Below are 9733 nucleotides of genomic sequence, written 5' to 3'. Positions count from 1 at the left end.
ACAACATAAATTCAATTTAATAAAGAATAGGATAAAACAACATAAATACAATTTAATAAAGCACAGGATAAAACAACATAAATAAAATTTAATAAAGCATAGGATAAAACAACATAAACAAAATTTAATAAAGCATAGAATAAAACAACAAAAATACAATTTAATAAAGCATAGGATAAAACAACATAAATACAATTTAATAAAGCATAGGATAAAACAACATAAATACAATTTAATAAAGCATAGGATAAAACAACATAAATACAATTTAATAAAGCATAGGTTAAAACAACATAAATACAATTTAATAAAGCATAGGATAAAACAACATAAATTCAATTTCATAAAGCATAGGATAAAACAACATAAATACAATTTAATAAAGCATAGGTTAAAACAACATAAATAAAAGTTAATAAAGCATAGGATAAAACAACATAAATACAATTTAATAAAGCATAGGATAAAACAACATAAATACAATTTAATAAAGCATAGGATAAAACAACATAAATACAATTTAATAAAGCATAGGATAAAACAACATAAATACAATTTAATAAATCATAGGATAAAACAACATAAATACAATTTAATAAAGCACAGGATAAAACAACATAAATAAAATTTAATAAAGCAAATAATAAAACAACATAAATAAAATTTAATAAAGCATAGGATAAAACAACGTAAATACAATTTAATAAAGCATAGGATAAAACAACATAAATAAAATTTAATAAAGCATAGGATAAAACAACATAAATACAATTTAATAAAGCATAGGATAAAACAACATAAATTCAATTTAATAAAGCATAGGTTAAAACAACATAAATGCAATTTAATAAAGCATAGGATAAAACAACATAAATAAAATTTAATAAAGCATAGGATAAAACAACGTAAATACAATTTAATAAAGCATAGGATAAAACAACATAAATAAAATTTAATAAAGCATAGGATAAAACAACATAAATACAATTTAATAAAGCATAGGATAAAACAACATAAATAAAATTTAATAAAGCATAGGATAAAACAACATAAATACAATTTAATAAAGCATAAGATAAAACAACATGAATACAATTTAATAAAGCATAGGATAAAATAACATAAATAAAATTTAATAAAGCATAGGATAAAACAACATAAATACAATTTAATAAAGCATAAGATAAAACAACATGAATACAATTTAATAAAGCATAGGATAAAACAACATAAATACAATTTAATAAAGCATAGGTTAAAACAACATAAATGCAATTTAATAAAGCATAGGTTAAAACAACATAAATACAATTTAATAAAGCATAGGACAAAACAACATAAATACAATTTAATAAAGCATAGGATAAAACAACATAAATACAATTTATAAAGCATAGGATAAAACAACATAAATACAATTTAATAAAGCATAGGATAAAACAACATAAATACAATTTAATAAAGCATAGGATAAAACAACATAAATACAATTTAATAAAGCATAAGATAAAACAACATGAATACAATTTAATAAAGCATAGGATAAAACAACATAAATACAATTTAATAAAGCATAGGTTAAAACAACATAAATGCAATTTAATAAAGCATAGGATAAAACAACATAAATACAATTTAATAAAGCATAGGACAAAACAACATAAATACAATTTAATAAAGCATAGTTTAAAACAACATAAATACAATTTAATAAAGCATAGGATAAAACCACAGAAATACAATTTAATAAAGCATAGGATAAAACAACATAAATACAATTTAATAAAGCATAGGACAAAACAACATAAATACAATTTAATAACGCATAGGATAAAACAACATAAATACAATTTAATGAAACATAGGATAAACAACATAAATACAATTTAATAAAGCATAGGACAAAACAACATAAATACAATTTAATAAAGCATATGTTAAAACAACATAAATACAATTTAATAAAGCATAGTTTAAAACAACATAAATACAATTTAATAAAGCATAGTTTAAAACAACATAAATACAATTTAATAAAGCATAGTTTAAAACAACATAAATACAATTTAATAAAGCATAGGATAAAGCAACATAAATACAATTTAATGAAACATAGGATAAACAACATAAATACAATTTAATAAAGCATAGGTTAAATCAACATAAATACAATTTAATAAAGCATAGGACAAAACAACATAAATACAATTTAATAAAGCATCGGTTAAAACAAAATAAATACAAGTTAATAAAGCATAGGATAAAACAACATAAATACAATTTAATAAAGCATAGGATAAAACAACATAAATACAATTTAATAAAGCATAGGATAAAACAACATAAATACAATTTAATAAAGCATAGGTTAAAACAACATAAATACAATTTAATAAAGCATAGGATAAAACAACATAAATTCAATTTAATAAAGCATAGGATAAAACAACATAAATACAATTTAATAAAGCACAGGATAAAACAACATAAATAAAATTTAATAAAGCATAGGATAAAACAACATAAACAAAATTTAATAAAGCATAGGATAAAACAACAAAAATACAATTTAATAAAGCATAGGATAAAACAACATAAATAAAATTTAATAAAGCATAGGATAAAACAACATAAATACAATTTAATAAAGCATAGGATAAAACAACATAAATACAATTTAATAAAGCATAGGATAAAACAACGTAAATACAATTTAATAAAGCATAGGATAAAACAACATAAATAAAATTTAATAAAGCATAGGATAAAACAACATAAATACAATTTAATAAAGCATAGGATAAAACAACATAAATACAATTTATAAAGCATAGGATAAAACAACATAAATACAATTTAATAAAGCATAGGATAAAACAACATAAATACAATTTAATAAAGCATAGGATAAAACAACATAAATACAATTTAATAAAGCATAGGATAAAACAACATAAATAAAATTTAATAAAGCATAGGATAAAACAACATAAACAAAATTTAATAAAGCATAGGATAAAACAACAAAAATACAATTTAATAAAGCATAGGATAAAACAACATAAATAAAATTTAATAAAGCATAGGATAAAACAACATAAATACAATTTAATAAAGCATAGGATAAAACAACATAAATTCAATTTAATAAAGCATAGGTTAAAACAACATAAATGCAATTTAATAAAGCATAGGATAAAACAACATAAATAAAATTTAATAAAGCATAGGATAAAACAACATAAATACAATTTAATAAAGCATAAGATAAAACAACATGAATACAATTTAATAAAGCATAGGATAAAACAACATAAATACAATTTAATAAAGAATAGGTTAAAACAACATAAATGCAATTTAATAAAGCATAGGTTAAAACAACATAAATACAATTTAATAAAGCATAGGACAAAACAACATAAATACAATTTAATAAAGCATAGGATAAAACAACATAAATACAATTTATAAAGCATAGGATAAAACAACATAAATACAATTTAATAAAGCATAGGATAAAACAACATAAATACAATTTAATAAAGCATAGGATAAAACAACATAAATACAATTTAATAAAGCATAGGATAAAACAACATAAATACAATTTAATAAAGCATAGGATAAAACAACATAAATTCAATTTAATAAAGCATAGGTTAAAACAACATAAATGCAATTTAATAAAGCATAGGATAAAACAACATAAATAAAATTTAATAAAGCATAGGATAAAACAACGTAAATACAATTTAATAAAGCATAGGATAAAACAACATAAATAAAATTTAATAAAGCATAGGATAAAACAACATAAATACAATTTAATAAAGCATAGGATAAAACAACATAAATAAAATTTAATAAAGCATAGGATAAAACAACATAAATACAATTTAATAAAGCATAAGATAAAACAACATGAATACAATTTAATAAAGCATAGGATAAAACAACATAAATAAAATTTAATAAAGCATAGGATAAAACAACATAAATACAATTTAATAAAGCATAAGATAAAACAACATGAATACAATTTAATAAAGCATAGGATAAAACAACATAAATACAATTTAATAAAGCATAGGTTAAAACAACATAAATGCAATTTAATAAAGCATAGGTTAAAACAACATAAATACAATTTAATAAAGCATAGGAAAAAACAACATAAATACAATTTAATAAAGCATAGGATAAAACAACATAAATACAATTTATAAAGCATAGGATAAAACAACATAAATACAATTTAATAAAGCATAGGATAAAACAACATAAATACAATTTAATAAAGCATAGGATAAAACAACATAAATACAATTTAATAAAGCATAAGATAAAACAACATGAATACAATTTAATAAAGCATAGGATAAAACAACATAAATACAATTTAATAAAGCATAGGTTAAAACAACATAAATGCAATTTAATAAAGCATAGGATAAAACAACATAAATACAATTTAATAAAGCATAGGACAAAACAACATAAATACAATTTAATAAAGCATAGTTTAAAACAACATAAATACAATTTAATAAAGCATAGGATAAAACCACAGAAATACAATTTAATAAAGCATAGGATAAAACAACATAAATACAATTTAATAAAGCATAAGATAAAACAACATGAATACAATTTAATAAAGCATAGGATAAAACAACATAAATAAAATTTAATAAAGCATAGGATAAAACAACATAAATACAATTTAATAAAGCATAAGATAAAACAACATGAATACAATTTAATAAAGCATAGGATAAAACAACATAAATACAATTTAATAAAGCATAGGTTAAAACAACATAAATGCAATTTAATAAAGCATAGGTTAAAACAACATAAATACAATTTAATAAAGCATAGGACAAAACAACATAAATACAATTTAATAAAGCATAGGATAAAACAACATAAATACAATTTATAAAGCATAGGATAAAACAACATAAATACAATTTAATAAAGCATAGGATAAAACAACATAAATACAATTTAATAAAGCATAGGATAAAACAACATAAATACAATTTAATAAAGCATAAGATAAAACAACATGAATACAATTTAATAAAGCATAGGATAAAACAACATAAATACAATTTAATAAAGCATAGGTTAAAACAACATAAATGCAATTTAATAAAGCATAGGATAAAACAACATAAATACAATTTAATAAAGCATAGGACAAAACAACATAAATACAATTTAATAAAGCATAGTTTAAAACAACATAAATACAATTTAATAAAGCATAGGATAAAACCACAGAAATACAATTTAATAAAGCATAGGACAAAACAACATAAATACAATTTAATAACGCATAGGATAAAACAACATAAATACAATTTAATGAAACATAGGATAAACAACATAAATACAATTTAATAAAGCATAGGACAAAACAACATAAATACAATTTAATAAAGCATATGTTAAAACAACATAAATACAATTTAATAAAGCATAGTTTAAAACAACGTAAATACAATTTAATAAAGCATAGTTTAAAACAACATAAATACAATTTAATAAAGCATAGTTTAAAACAACATAAATACAATTTAATAAAGCATAGGATAAAACAACATAAATACAATTTAATGAAACATAGGATAAACAACATAAATACAATTTAATAAAGCATAGGTTAAATCAACATAAATACAATTTAATAAAGCATAGGACAAAACAACATAAATACAATTTAATAAAGCATCGGTTAAAACAACATAAATACAAGTTAATAAAGCATAGGATAAAACAACATAAATACAATTTAATAAAGCATAGGATAAAACAACATAAATACAATTTAATAAAGCATAGGATAAAACAACATAAATACAATTTAATAAAGCATAGGTTAAAACAACATAAATACAATTTAATAAAGCATAGGATAAAACAACATAAATTCAATTTAATAAAGCATAGGATAAAACAACATAAATACAATTTAATAAAGCACAGGATAAAACAACATAAATAAAATTTAATAAAGCATAGGATAAAACAACATAAACAAAATTTAATAAAGCATAGGATAAAACAACAAAAATACAATTTAATAAAGCATAGGATAAAACAACATAAATAAAATTTAATAAAGCATAGGATAAAACAACATAAATACAATTTAATGAAACATAGGATAAACAACATAAATACAATTTAATAAAGCATAGGACAAAACAACATAAATACAATTTAATAAAGCATAGGTTAAAACAACATAAATAAAAGTTAATAAAGCATAGGATAAAACAACATAAATACAATTTAATAAAGCATAGGATAAAACAACATAAATACAATTTAATAAAGCATAAGATAAAACAACATGAATACAATTTAATAAAGCATAGGATGAAACAACATAAATACAATTTAATAAAGCATAGGTTAAAACAACATAAATGCAATTTAATAAAGCATAGGTTAAAACAACATAAATACAATTTAATAAAGCATAGGACAAAACAACATAAATACAATTTAATAAAGCATAGGATAAAACAACATAAATACAATTTATAAAGCATAGGATAAAACAACATAAATACAATTTAATAAAGCATAGGATAAAACAACATAAATACAATTTAATAAAGCATAGGATAAAACAACATAAATACAATTTAATAAAGCATAAGATAAAACAACATGAATACAATTTAATAAAGCATAGGATAAAACAACATAAATTCAATTTAATAAAGAATAGGATAAAACAACATAAATACAATTTAATAAAGCATAAGATAAAACAACATGAATACAATTTAAGAAAGCATAGGATAAAACAACATAAATACAATTTAATAAAGCATCGGTTAAAACAACATAAATACAAGTTAATAAAGCATAGGATAAAACAACATAAATACAATTTAATAAAGCATAGGATAAAACAACATAAATACAATTTAATAAAGCATAGGATAAAACAACATAAATACAATTTAATAAAGCATAGGTTAAAACAACATAAATACAATTTAATAAAGCATAGGATAAAACAACATAAATTCAATTTAATAAAGAATAGGATAAAACAACATAAATACAATTTAATAAAGCATAGGATAAAACAACATAAATTCAATTTAATAAAGCATAGGATAAAACAACATAAATACAATTTAATAAAGCACAGGATAAAACAACATAAATAAAATTTAATAAAGCATAGGATAAAACAACATAAACAAAATTTAATAAAGCATAGGATAAAACAACATAAATATAATTTAATAAAGCATAGGATAAAACAACATAAATACAATTTAATAAAGCATAGGATAAAACAACATAAATACAATTTAATAAAGCATAGGATAAAACAACATAAATACAATTTAATAAAGCATAGGTTAAAACAACATAAATACAATTTAAAAAAGCATAGGATAAAACCACAGAAATACAATTTAATAAAGCATAGGATAAAACAACATAAATACAATTTAATAAAGCATAGGACAAAACAACATAAATACAATTTAATAAAGCATAGGATAAAACAACATAAATACAATTTAATGAAACATAGGATAAACAACATAAATACAATTTAATAAAGCATAGGATAAAACAACATAAATACAATTTAATAAAGCATAGCATAAAACAACATAAATTCAATTTAATAAAGCATAGGATAAAACAACATAAATACAATTTAATAAAGCATAGGATAAAACAACATGAATACAATTTAATAAAGCATAGGATAAAACAACATAAATACAATTTAATAAAGCATAGGTTAAAACAACATAAATACAATTTAATAAAGCATAGGACAAAACAACATAAATACAATTTAATAAAGTATAGGTTAAAACAACATAAATAAAAGTTAATAAAGCATAGGATAAAACAACATAAATACAATTTAATAAAGCATAGGATAAAACAACATAAATACAATTTAATAAAGCATAATATAAAACAACATAAATACAATTTAATAAAGCATAGGTTAAAACAACATAAATACAATTTAATAAAGCATAGGATAAAACAACATAAATACAATTTAATAAAGCATTAGTTAAAACAACATAAATACAATTTAATAAAGCATAGGATAAAACAACATAAATACAATTTAATAAAGCATAGGTTAAAACAACATAAATACAATTTAATAAAGCACAGGATAAAACAACATAAATAAAATTTAATAAAGCATAGGACAAAACAACATAAATACAATTTAATAAAGCATAGGTTAAAACAACATAAATAAAAGTTAATAAAGCATAGGATAAAACAACATAAATACAATTTAATAAAGCATTAGTTAAAACAACATAAATACAATTTAATAAAGCATAGGATAAAACAACATAAATTCAATTTAATAAAGCATAGGATAAAACAACATAAATACAATTTAATAAAGCACAGGATAAAACAACATAAATAAAATTTAATAAAGCATAGGATAAAACAACATAAACAAAATTTAATAAAGCATAGGATAAAACAACAAAAATACAATTTAATAAAGCATAGGATAAAACAACATAAATAAAATTTAATAAAGCATAGGATAAAACAACATAAATACAATTTAATGAAACATAGGATAAACAACATAAATACAAAATAATAAAGCATAGGACAAAACAACATAAATACAATTTAATAAAGCATAGGTTAAAACAACATAAATAAAAGTTAATAAAGCATAGGATAAAACAACATAAATACAATTTAATAAAGCATAGGATAAAACAACATAAATACAATTTAATAAAGCATAAGATAAAACAACATGAATACAATTTAATAAAGCATAGGATGAAACAACATAAATACAATTTAATAAAGCATAGGTTAAAAAAACATAAATGCAATTTAATAAAGCATAGGTTAAAACAATATAAATACAATTTAATAAAGCATAGGACAAAACAACATAAATACAATTTAATAAAGCATAGGATAAAACAACATAAATACAATTTATAAAGCATAGGATAAAACAACATAAATACAATTTAATAAAGCATAGGATAAAACAAAATAAATACAATTTAATAAAGCACAGGATAAAACAACATAAATAAAATTTAATAAAGCATAGGACAAAACAACATAAATACAATTTAATAAAGCATAGGTTAAAACAACATAAATAAAAGTTAATAAAGCATAGGATAAAACAACATAAATACAATTTAATAAAGCATTAGTTAAAACAACATAAATACAATTTAATAAAGCATAGGATAAAACAACATAAATTCAATTTAATAAAGCATAGGATAAAACAACATAAATACAATTTAATAAAGCACAGGATAAAACAACATAAATAAAATTTAATAAAGCATAGGATAAAACAACATAAACAAAATTTAATAAAGCATAGGATAAAACAACAAAAATACAATTTAATAAAGCATAGGATAAAACAACATAAATAAAATTTAATAAAGCATAGGATAAAACAACATAAATACAATTTAATGAAACATAGGATAAACAACATAAATACAAAATAATAAAGCATAGGACAAAACAACATAAATACAATTTAATAAAGCATAGGTTAAAACAACATAAATAAAAGTTAATAAAGCATAGGATAAAACAACATAAATACAATTTAATAAAGCATAGGATAAAACAACATAAATACAATTTAATAAAGCATAAGATAAAACAACATGAATACAATTTAATAAAGCAT

The sequence above is a fragment of the Phyllobates terribilis genome, unplaced genomic scaffold, assembly GCF_046119375.1.
Source record: "Phyllobates terribilis strain yellow unplaced genomic scaffold, ASM4611937v1 Scaffold_83__1_contigs__length_6671269, whole genome shotgun sequence".
Taxonomy (NCBI): domain Eukaryota; kingdom Metazoa; phylum Chordata; class Amphibia; order Anura; family Dendrobatidae; genus Phyllobates; species Phyllobates terribilis.
The sequence above is the reverse complement of the archived record's forward strand: the minus strand, read 5'-3'. Positions refer to the sequence as shown.